Raw genomic sequence first — 21,611 nt, forward strand, 5'->3', positions numbered from 1 at the left:
GTAATATATTTCTATATATTATATATGTATGATAATATGTATAATTATCATATATATATCAGATATAGAAATATATTATCACACATAATGTAATTATCACATAATTATCATACTCCTGCCTGGCAGCTCTGCTGTCTGGGTAGCCACACCCAGGGGCCACCGATTTGGGCAGGATTTCCATCAAAAGTTTTTAAATTGTCCCACGAGCCCCAATCAAACCAGGTTTGGCCTCACTGATATTGGCCAGTTTCACAAATTCTGACTTCCTAGATGGTACCAGCAGATGATAAACAAAATAAAAGATTTTCTTTTTCAACCGCCATGGGATAGTGTGAAATATTCCATGCAGCATTGTTGGGAAAAGATGCTTTTGTTCATCTGACTCTACACCATCCACAGAGCCACAACTGAAAAGGGAGATTTTCCACATTAATTGGATTTACAAGTAAAAAGGCATAAAGTGGTACAAAGGAATGACAGCTGATTCACAAAGTTTTTAAAAGGATGTCAAAAGGGAGAAAACGTTGGAGGTCAACCTACATTTTAAAGGTAAAATTTCTTATGCAGAGAAAGAAACACACCCAAAAAACCAAGAGAATAGCAGGTAAGTGGATTTGTATAAGTGGAGTGAGGGGAGGGGTTAGAATCAGCACGATGGCTGATTTTTCTATTTTCCTTGTGTGTTTCATGGATTCATTCAGCATCATCTTCTGTTTGTCATCTTTGTTTATCCACAGAGGGAACCTTGCACCATAATAATTCTGTAAACCCAACTAGATTGCCTCTGAACTGCAGAATTCCTTCTAAATTACCCCTGAATCATGTGTGAGGGCAGGAATAAATTCAAACCCCAACAGCTCAGAAAATTTCATGAGATTTGAGGTCTGAGAAATAAGTATCCAAAAGGAAAAATCCATTGGGAATGAAAATTCCATGAGATGAGGCAGAAAAGAGGGGCCAGGAGAGGACACGGGGTGAAGGGTTGGGAGAAGCTGAGTGATCACAGGAAGCACAGGTTTCCACATGAAATAATAACTGCAGAAAGGAATAATTCCAGCACCACATCACGCTGAGGTCATTGCCTGGGACACAGAAAAATCCATAGCTGGCAGAGCTGTGCAAGTCCAGATTTTTTTCCACACAGTGGTCAAGGAAATAAATAAAGAAATGAAAGTCTGAGCCATGCTGGAATGGTTTCCTTCACAATTAAATGGAAACTTCACTCCAAAATTCATTGAGTCAATTAAAGAAAAAACAAAAAACCAAATCAAAATGTCCTGCCTAATTTTGTTTTGGCAATTCTTTTAACTGAATGGGCAGAAGGGAGTTCTCTCTTGAATGAAAAATGCTTTAACAAGCCCAAGTTATTATTTAGAAGCCTTAATCTCACATTAAAAATGGGTCTAAAAACCTATTTTCCATCTATTTTACAGCACAAATTATTCTTTACATTGGGTCTGACTTTATAGACTTTTCAGCACTTCCCAAATTCCATTTCAAATATTCTGTGTTCACAAAACTGCCTGCCTGTGGTCCAAAGTTCCACAAGAAATAGAAGTTATGATGGAAGGCTGAATCCAAAATGCTCTATTAGAAACCCAGGCATGCAGCTAAAATTGGAAAACAATGAGACAGCACCAAGGGCAGACAATATCCATGCTCGGCAGCAGCTCATTTTCCCAGCTGAATTGAGGGAACAATTCACTTCCATGATGAGCTCCTGCTCCCCATAAATATTCCTAAAGCAGCAGCAAGTTTTCTAAATATGTGTAATTTCCCAGCTCCTTCCAACAGCTGGGCTTGCTTCCAGCTTGCCCAGGAGCATTAAAATCAAGATCTGTCTTCTTTCTGCTAAAATTGCTCTTCAGGCTTGGTAGTTCTTTTGATGAGCTCTACAGACCTCCTACTTAATGAGAAAAAATATCAGATTTCCTTGTATTTGAGTAAAAATTGTCTTATTACCAGATCTTGCCCTAAAACATTCATTTGTAAGACTACCAAGAGCAGAATGTGCAGACATATCCAAAAATCCCAATCACGAACACCAGGACACACAGAAGTACCCATAGAAAATGTAAAAACAGGGAATTTTATCCCATTATTGGAGTAATTTATGTGAGCACCTGTATTTAAACACCATAATAAATTGAATTGAAAATAAATAAATAGTGATGGCAAATAAGTTTATTAATAATAAATTATTAAGAATAAATAAATAAATAAATAATGGCAAATGCAGATAACTAGATTAATTCTTGATACATGCACAGCTTAATAATGACCTAATCAGTGACAAATAATGTGCCAACAGCTTAAAAAAAGGGGGGAGTGATCATAAATGATGGGCTGGATCCTGAGAAAATGATTTTAAGTCACAGTTCCTTTAATTTCAAGGATTAATTCCAGACAGAATAGGCCTTGGTCAAATTCATAGTATCAAATTCACAGTAAAACTCACACATTGAACAAATCAGATTGTGGTGAATGCTCTGAAATGGTTTTAAATGTTCACAAGTGAATCCACACTAAAAAGGATCACCCTGAACTAAGAATTGAGCAACTGTTGGAAATGTTTCATTCACGTTATTACATTTTTGCTGCCATTAAATACCAGAAAGAAAAGCATTTCTCTGTTTCACAGATCAGTATCTATAGTAAATACAGCTCAGGAGCTCAGCGCCTCCTCCCAGTGCTTCCTCAGCCTCCAAAATTATATTTCCCACACTCAGCATTAATCCTCCGCTCACCAACTGTTCTTAGAAGAGTTATGATGAAAAAATTGAAAGCTGCAACAACCCTCAACACCAACATCCCAAAAATGTTCTCTCCGTGTGTTGGGAAGCGTGTTCCTCACGTTGAGAACGTGCTGTTAGCACGCTGCCCTGACAAAAACCCCAACAGTTGTAAACCCTGCCTGCCCAAAATAGCTCTGGGAGCCAGGGGAAGGGCTGGGCTGGGATTTCTCAAAGGCAGAAATCCTTGAGCAAAGGGAGCACTACCATTTGGCAATTTCCCAGTGGAAACACAAAAGCAGAATCCCAATGCTAAAATCATGGTGTTATTGTCCCTAATATCCCAAAGACCTGGAATGTCTTTGTTAGAGTGTTTTGGTTTTTGGGGGTTTTTGTTTTGTTCTGGTTTTTGGTTTTTGTTTGTTTGTTTTTGGTTTTTTGTTTTGTTTTTTTTTGTTTTGGTTTTTTTTAAAGCAGTGGATGTTTTGGGGTTGGAGGGGTTTTTACCCAGAAAAGAAGATTGATTGAAGTTTATAATTTCAGCTCTTGTCTGAAGTTTATTCTTTTATCTCCACCATAAATGATAAACCAGTGAAATAATGGCATCCTAGAGCTATAATGTGATTTTTTTGGTTTAACATTCAAGGGCACAAAGAGGAAGAGCTGCCCTCTGGTTGTGGGGAAGGGCTGGGCTGGAATTCACAAGCAAAATGAGTACGACAATTTGGCAAACAGACACAGCTCTTCCAGTGGAAATATAAAAGCAGATTTCCAATACTAAAATCCTGGTGTTATTGTCCCTGGCACCTGAAATGTCTTTCTTAGAGGTTTTTTCTTTAAAAGCAGTGGATGTTTTAGGGTTAGAGGAGTCTTTACCCAGAAAAAAATTCTTGATTGAAGTTTATTATTTTATCTCCACCATAAATGGTGCTGATAAACCTGTGCAATAACAGCATCCTCTCACTGTAATGTGATTTTTTGTTTAACATTCAGGGGCACAAAGAGGAAGAGCTGCCCTCTGGTTGTGGAGAAGGTCTGTGCTGGAATTTCTCAAAGGCAGCAATCCTTGAGCAAAAGGAGCACTACCATTTGGCCAGCAGACACAGCTCTCCCAGTGGAAAGACAAAAGCAGATTCCCAATGCTAAAATCCTGGTGGTATTGTCCCTGGCACCTGGAATATCTTTCTTTAAAAGCAGTGGATGTTTTGGGTTTTGTGGGGTTTTTACCCAGAAAAGAAGATTGATTGAAGTTTATTATTTTATCTCCACCATAAAGGATAAACCAGTGAAATAATGATATCTTATAGTTATAATGTGATTTTTTTTTTTTTTTGTGTAACATTCAAGGGTACAAAGAGGAAGAGATGCCCTCTGGTTGTGGGCAGGGAGAGGAAGACTGATGGGGAGGAAGCAAATTTCAGCATCTTGGCTGAGCTCATCACTGCAAGCGAAGTGTTTATGTAGAGGTCCCATCAAGGAGGGAATTTGCAGAGCCACAAATATCTCAGAATTAAAGACTTCTATTTAATCAAGTAAAAGTCAACTTTAAGAATCAATCAGGAAGGATTTTAAATATAAATTAGGACTAATTAATCAACTGAGGGTTGGGGTTTTTTTCCATTTTGTAAAGGTGTTTAAAATGTACAGGCTTTTATAAAACAAAGCTGTTCCTTTCCAGAACCTTCTAGGATTTTCAGAGCTCTCAAAGCCATCTAGTTTACCTTCACAGACAAACCTGATACTGTGAGTTACACATATACCCAGAAGTTTGCATTTTGCTTAAAAAAATATGTAATATGGGATGACTATTCCTCATAGCACCCTCATTTCTGTGAAAATAATTCAGAATTATCCCACAGCAGCACCTGAATTTCCAGTTGTGTAATTGATTTTACACAGGCAGAAGCAGGGGCTCAATAAGGCATTAAATGAATTGGAATTTTGAGTTATTCTAGACAGACCTTCCAGTTCTCACTCCTCAGGTCCTGACCCATCATAAAACTGTTTAACCTTCAGCTAAAATGTTTCACCTTTAGCTAGAGATGCAGGGCAGGAGGTGATTTTTCCTGTCACTTCAAAATGTGTAAGATCTTAAATGTGCACTGGAATGGACTCAAAATTTTTGGCCAACTCCTTCTCCTGGTTCAGGGTTTGTTTTCTCTCTGACTCTTCCTGCAGAACATGGAACTGGGTTTCCTGAAGGAGTGCTGTCCTCCTCATGGAATTATTACGGATTATATAATGGATTTAATATAATATATATAAATTATGTATATATATATAATGAGATATATTATTTCATATATATAATCATATATAATTACATGTATTATATATATAATTATACATAATTATATTATATATATTTATATAATGTTTATAATATAATATGTAATATATAATTTATATATTAATTATTTGTAATTTACACATTTTATAATATATATTTTATATCTTTATATATATCATTTTATATATAATAGATATAATTATATATGTAAAGAATTATATATATATATAGTATATTATTATATATTATTATATATTATTCTATTATATCATGGATTCCCTTCAATGATTCACTTCAGTGAATCAACATTTTCCAATAAAATCAGGATTTCCCAGAGCATTCCTTATCACCTCCAGCTTAGATTTCTGCTTGATTTCCTCACCTGTCTTTAAAAAAAAATTCAAAAAAAACCCACTCCCAAATGAACATCAGCACTGAGGTAAAAAACAAAAAGCTGGATGAAGTCTGGGAAGCGGAAGCAATGTTATGACCAGAGGATTCTAGGGGTAAAAAGGTAAAAAAAGGTGGTCTCAAAAGGTGAAATGTGCCAGCTGGAAAATATCAATGCGTCATCCAGACTCTGTTGTCACCAAATAACTGAAAACATTTCAAATAATTGCAAATATTAAAAATACAGAACATTAATTCAATGGTAAGAAGAATTTTCCCTAGAATTTTGCACCAAAACCAATCGTATGTGAGACTTTGTTTGAAAATTATCCTATCAATCCTCCAAGCACTCCAGCAGTGGCCATCTCTAAATCTAGCAGTCACTTCTGCAGTTTTCTGGGCACCACAGCACTATTTAATGTGTTACACTATAAATAGTGTAAACTATTTATTTATTTGTGCAGTAAAAGCTGGGGAAAAAAGATTTGTAAACTGGGAGGCAAAGATATCCTGCAGCACAGGCACACCTTTTTGTCTTTGGATGGTTTTTGTAATCATGATGGTGAAGGCAAAGGGTCAGACCTCCCCAGGAGGGGCAGTGGAGATTTCTGCTCTGGTTTCTGCTCTCTGGGACAGGGACAGGAGCCAGGGAAGGGCTGGGGCTGGGCTGGGGGGTCAGGGTGGAAATCAGGGAAAGGTTCTGGCCCAGAGGGTGCTGGCACTGCCCAGGTTCCCCAGGGAATGGTGACATCCCCAAGGCTGCCAGAGCTCCAGGAGAGTTGGACACCACTGCCAGGGGTGCCCAGGGTGGGATTGTTGGGGGGTCTGTGCAGGGCCAGGAGTGGGGCTGGATGATCCCTGTGGGTCTCTCCTAACTCAGGATATTCCCTGCATCCATGGACTGTCCTGTCCCTTCCAACCAAACCATAAAAACCCATATCTGGCAAACCTTGATCTTTCCCCAGGTGATAAATTGTGACCGTGTTCACAGGGGTCCCAGGACGAGGGAAGAGATCAGGATCTGACTCCATGTTTCAGAAGGCTGATTTATTATTTTATGATATATATTACATTAAAACTATACTAAAAGAATGGAAGAAAGGATTTCATCAGAAGGCTAGCTAAGAATAGAAAAAGAAGGAATGATAACAAAAGCTTGTGTTTCAGACTCTCTGTCCGAGCCAGCTCACTCTGATTGGCCATTAATTAGAAACAACCAACATGGGCCAATCGAAGTCTACTTGCCCTACTTGTTGCATTCCACAGCAGCAGATAACCATTGTTTACATTTTCTTCTTGAGGCCTCTCAGCTTCTCAGGAGGAAAAATCCTAAGGAAAGGATTTTTCATGAAAGATGTCTGCGACAATAAATCTCTTAAACAGACAGGCCCTGTCTTGGAATGTTCTATTTCTCTGTAATGATTATAGGGCATGGAAATTTAGTATAACTCAGGTTGTGAATTATAGGAAGGGCAGGTGAATGGCATATAGAGCATTTCACTGCTCAAATCAGAAGGAAAAGATCAGGACTGGCTGAATTTTGAGTATCTCCAAATACAAAAACTGTAACCTTTCTGAGCACCTCTTCCAGCATCTGAGCATCCTCAGAGTGAAAAAGTGATTCTGTGATCCTATTGGGAGTCCAGGACTTTTGCAGGAGAATAAAGTGATTCTGCGATCCTATTGGGAGTCCAGGACTCTTGCAGGAGGATAAAGAGCTCACATTTCTTTGGGGAAAGGTGTGTTTGTGTGCCCCCAGCACGACAGCCCAGCTCCTGTCAGCCACTGAGCAACAGGAGCTCTTATCTCCATGGTGACAGCTGGGAGATGGATGCACCATGAGGCGTTTGCAACACTCCTTGTGCATTAAGTACAACAACAAAAGCACAATAAATAGCCTCACCACTCAGACTAACAAGCATCCTTATCATCCTGACCCTGATTGTCCACGTTTCCCTTCCCTGTGGCTACTCCATCCTCCCAAAGCAGTTAGTCACACCTTGATGAGGGTTTATTGCTCTCTAAAACTTCCCCTCCAAGCAGCCTCTCAATGCTGCTGCTAAATCACCTCAAGGCTGCCTTGTAGGACACCAGTCTGACAGTGCTGCAATTAATTTGTGGGTTTGAGAAGAAAAGGGGACGTGGAGCATAGAGAAAATGAGAGGGATCACACAATAAAACCCTTGGGCTGAAGAGAGGGTGAGTGAGGAGTCTGTGACTGCCACAGGCTGATTTTCTCCTGATTTTCTCTCTCAGGGAAAGGCTTTGATCTCTCAGCTCTCCCTTCAAGCCCTCAGCTCAGCAGAGATCCCCAAGAGGCTGCTCTGGGGATGTAAAGGGGCTCTCCCTGGGCAGCACAGACCTCTCCCTGTGCTCATCCTCAGAGGAACAGTGGATTTGTCTTTCCAAACAAGCTGTGGGTCTGCTGGTGGATAAAACCAGCACTGGGAGATGAAAGAAACAATGGGAAGGGTTCCCCTGATTGATGAATGGAAAAAGAGATTTGCTTTTAGAAATAAACTTTAGGTTTGCTGATAAATGACATTAGACATTGAAAAATGAAAGAAACATTGGGAAAGAAAAACCCCTAAATTCTGTAAGAATTAAAAATTAAAAGGGAGGGTTATACATTAGAGGGGAATCTCTGATATCAGGGGTTCTGGGAAGTTGAATGTCTCAAGTATGTCAGAAATGGGGAAAGAGAGAAGGGAAATGGGAAATTGGGATAAAAAGGGAGGCTGTGTCCTCCAAAAATGTGAGAGATGCCAGGGGATGCCCCATGGCCTCTCCCTTGATTCGAATAAAGCCAGAAAGGACTCCTCTGTCTCCTTTTTGCACATAAACCTCTGGTGTTTGGGGGTTAATTTTCCTAACAATCCCACACTTGGAGCACTGAGATTCCACCCTCAGCAAGGCACTCCAAGGACAAGGAACACACAACCCAAAGCACAAAAATCCTCCCTGACCTCGAGCACTGCAACTCTCCCAAACACATTTTACACCCACAGGAAAGAACCCAGAATTTTTTACTCTTTCTGCTTGCATTTCCCAGCAGATGAATATATTCTCTTATTTTAGGGCCACATGCCAGTGATTTTTTGCACAACTGGAAATGACAAGACCTCAAGAGAGGCTCTGCTATAAGAGAGGTCCTCAATAAACACAGAATTACCCCATGTCAGAAATATAAGCACTGTTCAGGCCTATTTTTTTTTAAATTAACTTAATTAAGAGCAGTGCCTTACACTTTCCACAACACCACTATCTACTAATTGTCCAAAGTGTCTGTTTTCCGTGATACAATCCAGCTTCCACAGGATATTTTGAGTTTCTTCCTTTCTTTTTAGGAGGTTTTTTGCAGCAGCAGAGTGAATAGCAGGTGCACAGCAGCCAGCTCCCTCCTGGGGATGTGGTTCAGTTTCCAGCCCAGCACCAGCAGCTGCCTGAAGCTGCCTTTGTTGAGGCAATTTATTTATTTATTTCATTAAGCTTTGCCATTCTTGGGAGTGAGTTTGGGTGTGAGCCACAGGAGCTGACACTGGGGTGGGATACAGGACTCGAGTTTGTAAATCTCACAAGAACAGCCTTGTAAACAAAACTTGTACCACAAAGACATCTTCAGACTGGAGATAAAGCCAGAAATGTGGGCTTGGCTGGCTGCAGAAAGCAGAGCCTGCCTTCCCACTGGCAGGAATCTGGGTTAATATAGCCGTGGCATACAGGGTATGGGAATGGATAGCTAAAATTGCAGTTAAGGAGCCAGTCCTAAAGCTGGACAGATCAGCAGGAGCTGAGGACAAACAACCTGGGTGAGAATAGGGAATTGGAGCTGTTCTGTTTCATGGGAAGAAATATGAAATTGGAGCAGCATTAGGGAAGTCAGAGCTATAAATGTTTGTGTATCCCTGTGTGCTCCTGGGGAAGAAAAGGTGCAAAAAATATTCCAAATACACAAAGCAAGGCTGAAGAGAAGCAATATTCATTGAAATATTCATTGCAATTACTGTGCACACATAGAGACCAGGACGTGGCAACCACAGGGTTTTGGGAAGGGCAGCTTTGGAAACCCCTCATGTGCATCAACAATGATAATAAACTGGAAATGTTCTATTTTGGCTATACATTTGGGGAAGAGGATGGGTAAGGAAGGGCAGGTTCTAATAGGGAATTGGAGCTGTTCTGTTTCATGGGGAAAAATATGAAATCGGAGCACCATTAAGAAACTCAGAGGTACAAATATTTGTGTAACCCATCCTAGGGACCCTGTGTGCTCCTGCAGAAGAAAAGGTGCAAAAAATATTCCAAATACACAAAGCAAGACTGTAGAAAAGCAATATTCATTGAAATATTCATTGCAGAAATTCTGTGCACACATAGAGACCAGGACATGGCAGCCACAGAGTTCTGGGAAGGGCAGCTTTGGAAACCTCTCAGTTGTAAATCTCAGCCTGCAGCAGTGAAGGAATAATATTTTAACCCTGACACATGCATTAACAATGATAATAAACAGGAAATGTTCTATTTTGGCTATAAATTTGGGGAAGAGGATAGGTAGGGAAGGGCAGGTTCTGAATCATGAAGAGATCAAACTCTGAATAAATATATATTAATAAGTACATATTAATAAATCTAAATTTATTTATTATTTATCTATTTATTTAAATATATATAATAAATATATATTAATAAATATATACTCTGAATAAATGAGTGCAGCTGTCCCATTGCTAAAGCCTCTTTGTTGGGTCACTGTAATTTGGATAATGAGCTAAAAGTTCCTGGTAGGGCAAAAAGAAGCTGAATTTGCTACCTTTGGCCAATCAGGGCATTTTTCCTCCAGGGATTGCTGTGCTCATCTGTGCCCTGGGGCTTCCCCTTGAATTTTGCAGCAATTTTCCCTGCATTGCCACAGCAAATATCCCAGCTGGCCTTCCACCTTCTGCTCCTCCCTGACCCTTCTGCTTTCTCATATTTAAAGTTCACAGCCCAGGGGATTTCTCTGCCCAGAACCTCTCCAACCTGCCCGTGCCCTGAGCCGTCCCTCAGTGCCCTCAAACACTTTTTACTCTCTTCAGCTGTGGACCAGGGCTTAGACCCACCCTAAATATTCATATCAAAGTGGATTTCCCCTCTAAGGTGCAGCTGGGAAGGACTGAAATCATAAAACCACAATTTTTATTGAAGTTTCCTTTATATGAAACCTTCCCCAGCTGTCCAACAGGTCAGGAAAACCAACGAGAAGCACAAAAATCGAATTCTTTTTAACGAACCCGAGGTGTCCTTAAATGCTCAGAGCCCAGGAGAGTGGAGAAAAAATGAGTTTAGAAACCTCAGGGAGAGGAGGAGGAGGAGAGCAGGAACTCTGCATGCATCTCATGAATGTTCTACTTTCCCCCTTTGAATACAGACATCAGCCTTGGCCACAGCCAAAGCCTCGCCATGAAGGGCCATTCTTTGCTGTTACTTCAGCCTGAAACAAAAGACACTTCAGGAGACACAATCCTTGCTGCCCAGTTCCTTTTCCTGGGCTCTTACAATGGGCCCTAGTTCTTGCTTTTTTTCTTTTTTTTTTTTTTTTTTCCACACATCTTTCTTTTTTTCTTTTTTAATTTTTTTTGTTTCTGTCCTTTTGCTCCTTCTTTCTGCCTCATTGAATCCATTAAGGCCTTTCGATGGCCTGCTATTGAGAAATAAATTTTCTTTGGGGCTTGTGACTGAGTTTTAACTGCTGGCAAGCAAGGCTTAACTCCTGAGGGGAGGGAAAATGATGGGTAAAATATAGAAAAAAACCATCTCTGAGTTTGGGCTCTTCAAGCACACTGGATTCCTAGCAGTGCCTTGCTCCTCAAGGAAAAGGAATAACCTAATGCCAGGAGTTTCCCCACTTCTCCTCAAGGAAAAGGAATAACCTAATGCCAGGAATTTCCCCACTTCTCTCATGCATTAATCTTGACACACTGAGCTCTCTTTCTGCTGATATTTCCCAGCAGGTGAATATTATCTCTTATTTTAAGGCCACATGCCAGTGATTTTTGCACAACTGGAAATGACAAGGCCTCAATTAACACAAAATTACCCCATGTCAGAAACATTTTTTGTCCAGGCCTATTTTTTTAAGTTATTTTAATTTTTTTTTTTGTTTTCCATCACAGAATTGTTGGCCCAGCTCCATAAGTGTAAACCTAGTGCCTGTGCATGCAGAAACAGAAATCCAAATCTCACTTGATTTTCTTCCTCAGTTTATATCCCAGAAGCAGCAAAAGACATATCAGCTCCCCTTGTTAGGGTTTTTTCTGCTTTGTGACACAGGGACTGGAGACAGCTACAGAAATTCTGACTTTTCCTGGCTGTTGGTTCAGCCTTGCTGCAAATCTTTGGGCAGAATAGAGAAAGTCCAAGCCTTGCAGAGAGGTAAGCAATTAAATCCAACCAGCTTTAAATTAAGCAATTAAATCCAACCAGCTTTAAATTTTTAAGCTTAAATTTTAAGCTTAAAAAAGATGTTGTCCTTTGGAGAAACCATTGAAACTTACTGCTTGGTATTTGAAATTCTTTTTTTTGGCAGGAAAAAAATCACATTTGGAAAGAACAGATATAGAGCTGAGTTATTTTGTTCTCATTGCATTTTATAATTTTTTATTATCAAAATATTACTAATAACAATAAGATTGAACATAATTGAGGGGCACATTATGTTGTGATAGATTATTTCAAAGCCACCAAAGCCCAGTTCAAACCAAGAAATTCACCTCAGAACCAGGACAAAAAACCTTGGGGGAAAAAAAGAACCTTCAAAGTTCTGAGTGACAGAAATCATTCACGAAATAAGAAGAAATATGAGCTGGAAGTGTCTGTGTGGGGTGCAAAAATAACTTATTATGTCTGGAAAATGAAGTTTTCTGGGGATGTGCATCCATGAACCATCCCCTGCTCCCCTCCACGGGGAGGGAGCAGAAACACAGAGCTAAGGGGGAATATTTGGAGTTCAATAGTGAGAGGTGACACCACACTCAGCCAGCAGGGCCTGGGAGCTCCTATTTTGCATTTTAAATTGTTCACAAAAATTCTGGGCATTTTCCCCAACAGCAAAATGAAAAATAAATTATAACCAAAAGTTAACTACAGTTGCAGCTTTATTTTATATATTTGATTTAGTAGTGCACAGTGCAGAGCTTAATTTGTTGGAATAAACTCCCAACAGGTCAGGAGTCTGTTTTAAATTGCAATATTCAGAACTGCAGCCTGGGACAGGTGGTCCTCAAAACTGTAGCCATGATATCTTCTGAAAAATGCCTTTGACAGGATTTTTCCTCCTGAGAAGCTGAGAGGCCTCAGAAATGAAATGTAAACAATAATTATCTGCTGCTGTGGAATGCAGCAGGTGCATCTTTGATTGGTCTCATGTGGTTGTTTTTAATTAATGCACAATCACAGTCCAGCTGTCCCGGACTCTCTGAGAGTCACAAGATTTTATTATCATTCCATTCCTTTTCTATCCCTTGCCAGCCTTCTGATGAAATCCTTTCTTTTATTCTTTAGTCTAGTTTTAATATATCATTTTTTAAATATAATATATATCATAAAATAATAAATCAGCCTTCTGAAACATGGAGTCAAGATTCTCGTCTCTTCCTTCATCCTAAGACCCCTGTGAACAGCACCACACAAAACCATCATAAAATAAAAAAAACCCAGAGGTCTCTACCTTTAGTTACACCTTGTTAAAATGTGAGTGTGAAATAAGGATTTTTTAGTACATTTCCTTGGCCACCTCAATGATTCATTACAAATGGTCCCGTTTTCAGTTTCCTGCCCATCGCAGATTAACAGTAATGTCAAGACCCCTTTTCAGGACATTTTTCTGTTGTTGTTAGCACGATTCTATGTCAAGATGTCCCAGCAAACAGGCTGGGCCTGTTCTCTTTTATTTCTGGGGTTTTGACAGATATAATTAATGTAGATTTCCAGAAATTTCCTGACGCTTCACTGGCCCTTCGGTGGCTCCAGCTCAGCAAACCAAAGTGATCCATGGCACTAATTACCATGGTATCCCTGGCACTAATTACCATGTAATCCATGGCACTAATTACCACATGATCCCTGGCACTAATTACCAAGGTATCCCTGGCACTAATTACCACATGATCCCTGGCACTAATTACCAAGGGATCCATGGCACTAATTACCATGGTATCCCTGGCACTAATTACCATGTAATCCATGGCACTAATTACCACATGATCCCTGGCACTAATTACCAAGGTATCCCTGGCACTAATTACCACATGATCCCTGGCACTAATTACCAAGGGATCCATGGCACTAATTACCACATGATCCCTGGCACTAATTACCAAGGTATCCCTGGCACTAATTACCACATGATCCCTGGCACTAATTACCAAGGGATCCATGGCACTAATTACCTTGTGATCCATGGCACTAATTACCTTGTGATCCATGGCACTAATTACCAAGGGATCCATGGCACTAATTACCAAATGACCCATGGCACTAATTACCACGTGATCCATGGCACTAATTACCACGTAATCCATGGCACTAATTACCACGTGATCCATGGCACTAATTACCATGTGATCCATGGCACTAATTACCACGTGATCCATGGCACTAATTACCAAGTGATCCATGGCACTAATTACCATGTAATCCATGGCACTAATTACCACGTGATCCATGGCACTAATTACCACGTGATCCATGGCACTAATTACCAAATGATCCCTGGCACTAATTACCTCGTAATCCATAGCACTAATTACCACATAATCCATGGCACTAATTACCATGTGATCCATGGCACTAATTACCACGTGATCCATGGCACTAATTACCACATAATCCATGGCACTAATTACCACGTAATCCATGGCACTAATTACCAAGGGATCCATGGCACTAATTACCACGTGATCCATGGCACTAATTACCAAATGATCCCTGGCACTAATTACCACGTAATCCATAGCACTAATTACCACATAATCCATGGCACTAATTACCACGTGATCCATGGCACTAATTACCACATAATCCATGGCACTAATTACCACATAATCCATGGCACTAATTACCAAGGGATCCATGGCACTAATTACCATGTGATCCATGACACTAATTACCACGTGATCCATGGCACTAATTACCAAGGGATCCATGGCACTAATTACCACGTAATCCATGCCAATAATTACCAAGGGATCCCTGGCACTAATTACCAAATGACCCACAGCACTAATTACCAGGTGAGGAGCAGTGCAGCGCTGCAAAGGACAGCAGCTGTGCAGTCAGAACATGAATTTCAGGGAATCACAGAATAACTAAAGCTGGAAAAGACCAACCCCAAACCCAGCTCTGCCAAAGCCACCACTGTCCCCAAGTGCTACATCCACGTGTCCTTGGAACCCTTCCAGGCATGGGGATTAAACCACTGCCCTGGGACTCTTTTCCTGTGCCTCAGCGCCTTTTCAGGGCAGAAATTTTTCCCAATATCCAACCCAAACCTGCTGCAACCTGAGGCCACCTCCTCTCATGCTGTCCCTTTTTCCCTGGGGGCAGAGCCTGACCCCACCTGCCAGATCATTTTAGAGCAATAAAGCCCTCCTTGAGCCTCCTTTTCTCCAGGCTGGACATTCCTTTTGTTACTTTTATTCATTTTGGAGAAATTTTTCCCAACATACAACCCAAACCTGCTGGAACCTGAGGCCACCTCCTCTCATCCCGTCCCTTGTTCCCTGGGGGCAGAGCCTGACCCCACCTGGCTGCACCCTCCTGCCAGATCATTTTAGAGCAATAAAGTCCTCCTTGAGCCTCCCTTTCTCCAGGCTGGACATTCCTTTTGTTATTTTTTGCTCCTTTTGTTCTTTTGGGAGAAATTTTTCCGAATATTCAACCTAAACCTGCTGGAACCCAAGGCCACCTCCTCTTATCCATCCTGTCCCTTGTTCCCTGGGGACAGAGCCTGACCCCTCCTGCCAGATCATTTTAGAGAGCAATAAAGTCCTCCTTGAGCCTCCTTTGCTCCAGGCTGGACATCCCCAGATCCCTCAGAAATTCAGCTTAAACCCCTCAGACTGATCACAGCTTTAAATGCACTCAGCAGCCTCTGCAGGACTCTGGTCTAAGTTTTGTGTGTAAAGGTTAAATGAAATGCTCAGAGCAGGAAATATCTGGGGCTCTGAATGGAATCTAACTAATTTTCCTAAATGGAACTCTTAGAGGACATTTCAGGTGAAGGCAATAAGCACAATCACAGGGAAAAGAGGAAAAGAATCACTAGCAAAAGAGTAAAACAAGAAATGATGCCCTCATTTGCACATATTCAACCCCAAATCCTGCATCTTGTGGCACCTACAGCAGCAGAGCTGTTCCTTTGAGAAAATAAAAACTTCTCTGCTTTGCTCTGGTTTTTGTAACTTTTCCAGCAGGATTGTGTAGAAAGTGGAAGATTTTAATGAATAGTGAAGGTGGCAAGGACAGTATCAGAGCCCCTTGTCCTTTTATGTTTATATTCAACAGCTACAAATGCTGCCAGGTCATTTCTCAGGGTTTACAACAGAGAGCTGCAAAGTGAGCAGTGTCCTTCTAGAGCTGCAGTGCATTCCCAGCGATAAATCAGGGCAGAAGAATCCTGTGCAATCTTGAATCTTATTTTTTTGACTCACAGGAGTATTTAATCCAGCATCTTAGCTCATGTTTCTGCAGAGAGAGGAGCCACATCAGAGCTTTTACTCGTGTGGCACAGCAAACCTCCCAGCAGAGCTCTCTGGGTTGGGGGTAACAGATTCTGCAGGGTGCAAAGGGGCAAAAAGTCCCTGACAGAGCCCCAGTATTATCAAAGGCTTGATCAGAGCCTGCAAGACATTTACAAATTTAATTATGACCTGAAAAGCCGAGCAGATTTATTTTAGAGCAATACCCACAGCCTCTTGGCTCTGGGGCTACAACATCCCTGCTCCCAGCAGCACCCTCTGTATTTAAAATATAAAATATTGAGGGGCAGCTTCAATTCAGCACCTTCTAACATCAGCAGGAAGTGGAAATTCAGGGAGCTGAGCACAAAGAGAAGGAAAGGATCCAAATATTCAGAAGTCAGAATCAGACAGAATAATATTCAGTGATTATGGAATGTAGAGGAGTTCCAGGAAATGTTGAAGGAAGGATTCCTGTGAGATTTTTCTCTCTTGCAGCTGGTTCTGCACAATGAGAAGGATTTCTCATCTCTCATTAACCAGTAACTAGTGCAGAAGTAAAAATCACTGAGCAAGAACTATTTGAGTTTAGCTCTGGCAAAAGAAATATTTGCATTATTTTAACCAGAACCCGTTGAAAAAGACCCAAAATATATGAGAATTCAGTGTTCATACAATCACTGTGATATTCTAATACTCAATAAAATCCTGGAGGGAGAATATTCTTTTAATAAACACTTCCCATCAGAAAATGCTGCCTTGGTGTTGAGTCATAGCATGACAAAACCTCATCAACAGTTTAATTAATGTGCTGTGGGTAGGGTAAAATGTTCTGATATCAATAAATTAAAAATGATATAAAGACTGTGGGGGTTTTAATATTTTTGATTCAGCTTCTCCTCATCTACAGCACAAAATCCTGAAGCATCTCAATGCTGATTTGCTCTCATGCCTACTCAAGAGGTCCAGGCAGGAAAGCTAGATTATTTTTTAACTTGAGTCTATTAATTTAGAATATTAATACAGAAGTCTTTTCAAATTAGTAATTGGAGACACTCAAGCCCATGCTCTGTAGTGACACAGATGATACAAAAAATAAGCTTTGATTTGGGCTGGATAACAGAAATGTAACAAGGTAATAAAAAAGAAATATTTTTTTAAGAAAATTAAATATTTTAATGAAGCAACATGTAGGGAATAATTGATTAATGGAGGGAAATTAGGCATTGGAAGAGGTTTTCCCAAGACATGAGCAATCCCTGTCCTGGCAGGGTTTTAAGATGCAGCCAAACACCAAGAGAACAGCTCCAAGCTCAGTGCTGAACCTTCTTGGACCAAGAAGTTTCACCAGAGACATTCCAAGGTCCCTCCCAGCCTTTACCTTTGTATAACTCCAAGTCCCTGCCAGGGTTTCACACCAGGGATATCAGCACAGGACAGGGATGTGTTGATGCACCCAAAAATTAACAAAGAGTAGGAAAGAAAACTTCAAATGCTTTTCTGTAACTTTGAGCCCAGCAGGCTCCTCCCTTCAAAAGGAATGGGACAGAGAGAACTGAGCTCTATGCAATGCTTTGTTTGCAAAAATTCTCATGAAAATAAATAATAAAAAGGAAAAGATTAGGGTTACTGCCTCCAGCAAGTCATTTAGGAACAATACATTGGCAGCTACTGGGGTTGCTCTTTCAAAGTTTAAAGCACGAGGTCATTTAGTTAAATTAATAAATGGATAATCAAGATCCATGAAAGAGCAGGTTCCCTTCTTCCTCAAGATTTCATTAATGAAATAGGAAAATCAAAAAATTAGGGAGACTCAGCAGCTCTGTGTACAATACAGAAAAACTCAGAATTGTTATAAACAGAAAACAAAAGGATTTTGGAAAAATCAGATCCTGAACCAAACCTAATGATCAGAGACTGGAATGATAATTTAAATGTTAAAAAAATTAACTTTCTTCAGTCTTCTAGATAGTTCTTACTTCATCTTTGGAAGCATTTGATCTCAGCTACTGAAAGGTCTTCTCCATGAGGTGGAGGTCAGACACTGTCAAGCAAGTTTCAAAATACACATCAAATTATGATAACTGCACTGGCAAATTTTTCTCCTTCTGATTTTGAGTTTCTCATTAAAGGATCCCACATTTTGCCTATTTGCAACATTTAAAATGTGAAAGAAGGCACACAAATACCTTCAGATCTAAGAGTGGATAATTCAGGGCAAGAAAAGCTTGAATAATTAAGGTCAAGGACCTCTGAAAGGGCACAAATCCATTTCACCTGAAAGCTGCCAGAATCACCTGGATTTATTCTGCTGTTTCACAGCTGTTGGAAGGGAAAATGGAAATGCTTTGTGAGAAAGGGATGAATTTCAAGAACAGTAATGGAAAAGTTTGGAACATCCTGTTAACAGGGCACTTCCTCTGGAGTTAAACTTTATGTTAGTCTTAATATATTTAATATCCTGAAATATTAAATATTCATGATCTCTGGTAGTGCTGGTTGGAGAATGATGGGGTTATTTTATAACAGCTTTTAAGGCCTGGATTCTTTTTCCACCATGCATTAGAATGCAGAGTAAAAAAGAGGAAAAGGGTGAACCAACCTCCTGAATATTTCACAAAGCACAAGTGTGTGGAGAGGACACACCTTCTCCATCTCACCTCTGGTTCCCTTGTCCTCTTTCTCTCCACTTTCCTGTCCCACAGACATCTCCCTTTGAAAAAGTTTCAAAGGTGATAAAACTTTAGGAATTTTTTTTTTTACTTTGAATAAATGTATTTTTTCATTGAAATTATCCAAGCCAATTAAAGTACGTCATAAATTTAACAGACTGTTACATTATTATAATAAAACCCCAGAAATCAATTTTAAATGTTTCCTGGAAATGAGCATATAATAAATTCAATTAAGTAGGAACGTTTATGGATGAGCTTAAATACGACTTTTAGAAACGGCATTAGATTTGAAATGGAAACTTCAGCTGAGAAATGTGCTACATCATTTATATTTCAGAACATTTTATCCATTTATAGAATCCCCAACACCTGAGTGCTGCCTTTGTTTTTAAGCTGGGAAGTTTGCTGCTCTGGGAAGGCAATGCCAAGGCCCAGATTCCCAGAGATTAGGCTGGGAAAAGTGGCAAGTGGAAGAATATTGAATAAACAGTGAATTAAAAAATTAAAAAAGGTAAATGTATGCCCAGGGGAAAAACCTGCACTGCAGAAACAGAGCTGGGAAAAGGAATTATCAATATTATATCATATTGATTATCAATATGATAATGAATTATCAATATGATATTGAATTAGCAATATGATATTGAATTAGCAATATGATAATGAATTATCAATATGATATTGAATTATCAATATGATATTGAATTAGCAATATTATATTGAATTAGCAATATGATATTGAATTAGCAATATTGGCTAGGACAGATCCTTCCTGAGAGCCAGGGACCCTGTGGAAAGGCAGGTTCATGGGTACCACAGGGTCTCCTGTGGGAATTTACCAGTCCTGAGGAATTCCTCAGGATTCTGGAAACAGAACAGCTGCCCATGGCAAACTGATTTCAATGCTGCAAGTATACCATGAGTCTGCCCCTTACAGAGCTCTGGTCTAAGTGTTTTAAGCTTGAGACCTATAAAGCTGAATATTTGGTATGAATTCCCTTCTCTTTGCACTTCTGTTGCAAGACTAGAAGTTATTTCTGCTTGTTGAAAAGTTTATTATCCCATTCCTAGTGCCCAAGACAGGCTGTTCTTTCCTAAGCTGACCTCATCAGAGGGGTGGTTATCAAAATCACACTGAAATAAAATCAATTTATTCCACCTGCCTAAAGCCGAGGGTTTAGCTAAGCCATCAGAAAAAGGAAAAAGAAAAGGTCAGACAGGTTATCCACCTTCAAAGCACAAGATCTGGTTCTGGGGAAATGGTATAAACTGAAAGAATGGAAGAACAATAAAATCCTGGATGTAAACTCCAGAAATGTAAAATAAATCCTTTCTAAAGTCACTTCAGCCCCTCCTGAGCCCAGGGCTGCTCGCACTGCTCTGTCTGTGAGTGGCCCTGGCCCAGCCTCGCGTGCGTGCACACACCTGCAGCCACAGAGCTTTCCCTGCACCCCTGGGGCAGATTAAACCACGCTAGAATACATTTCTATCCTCAGACATTCCTTCTGATGGAGAAAAACTCCAGTTTTGCTCAGTTTCATTTCTTCCCCTCAGCTGCAGCCCCTCAGAAAACTCCAAAGTGCTCGTGCACCTCCCTGAGCCCACGTCAAAGGTGTGAGGACATTGATCTTGTCATTTCCTTGGGTCACTTTGGGAATTCTCCAGATTCCTCTCTTTAGGATGTTTCCCCTGCCTCTAAACTATTCCTTCTCGTCCTGATGCCTCAGGTTTTGGCTTTTATATTTTTCAGATTCTGTGCTGCTTTAGTGTGTGGGTCTGGGCTTCACATCAGGGGATGGTGAGCTCTGTGCACAGAGCAGGGAGACAAAACAATTCCTGCTCCAGCTGGGCACCAAGGACAAATGATCCAAATCTCAGCCCAAGAGCACAAACACCGTGGGCTGGAGAGAGAAAAACAAGCAGGGTGGGACTGCCGGGGCTAAAGCTGGAATGGGACAATGAACTGCAAGGTGCAAATGGAGCAGAACTGATCCAAGGGAGAGACCCCGTGCCTGGTCGTGCATTTTGGGACCATTTTGGGTCATCTTGAATTCATTTTGTGACCATTTTGGTCCACCTTGGGTTCATTTTATGACCATTTTGGCTCATCTTGGGTGCAGCCCTGGCTGGGCTCTTGTGCTGCCCAAGGTGGATCCTTTTGATAAATCCCTAATTTGTTCTTTAACTCCATCCAGCCCCTGTTCTAGGGCAGCGTTCCCAAGGCATCACTCCCTGCCCCTGGCAGTGGTCTCAGCAGTGATTTTGTGATTTTCCCTGCACTGATGAAGGTGGGGCTGCAGGAATCTCTGTGTGTGTGGAAATTCTTGCACGGGAAATGCAGCAGCAGCAGCTTGAGTGGCACAGTTGGCAAACACACCCAGAATCAGCAACTGGGAACAGCCAAAATGTTGGTAGTATCAAGGATGTGTGCAGGTGACACAGCTGAAAAATTTCACTCTGGTGTTTTCTAAATTTCAAAATTCCATTACATTTCAAATATTTCATTTATAAACAGAGGTCACTAAAACAGAAATAAAAATATCCCCAACCACAACCCAAACTACAGAAGAAACAATTGAAATTTAGGTGTTTCAATGCAGCAATTTTGTTCCTGGTTTCCTTTATTTCCAACATGAGAAACCAGTGCTTTTTTTAGATCCTCCCTCCAAGTCTGTGGCTCTTTTCCTCTCTCAGTGTACTTGATTATTCACAGATTCTACTCAGAGCTGTGGCTGACACCACTCCAGGGGCAGCTTCTCCCTCACCCCATGGCTCCCTGCTCCCAGGATTGAGTGGAATTCACTCAAAA

At 40.5% G+C, this 21,611-nt stretch overlaps 1 protein-coding gene across 1 annotated transcript in view; it reads right to left on the minus strand.

Moving 5' to 3' along the window:
- Positions 1–21,611, minus strand: part of SLC6A11 (solute carrier family 6 member 11) — a 105,145-nt gene that overhangs the window by 58,081 nt on the left and 25,453 nt on the right. The gene's annotated exons all lie outside the window — the stretch shown is intronic.

Source organism: Camarhynchus parvulus, chromosome 12 (assembly GCF_901933205.1).
Source record: "Camarhynchus parvulus chromosome 12, STF_HiC, whole genome shotgun sequence".
Lineage (NCBI taxonomy): Eukaryota > Metazoa > Chordata > Aves > Passeriformes > Thraupidae > Camarhynchus > Camarhynchus parvulus.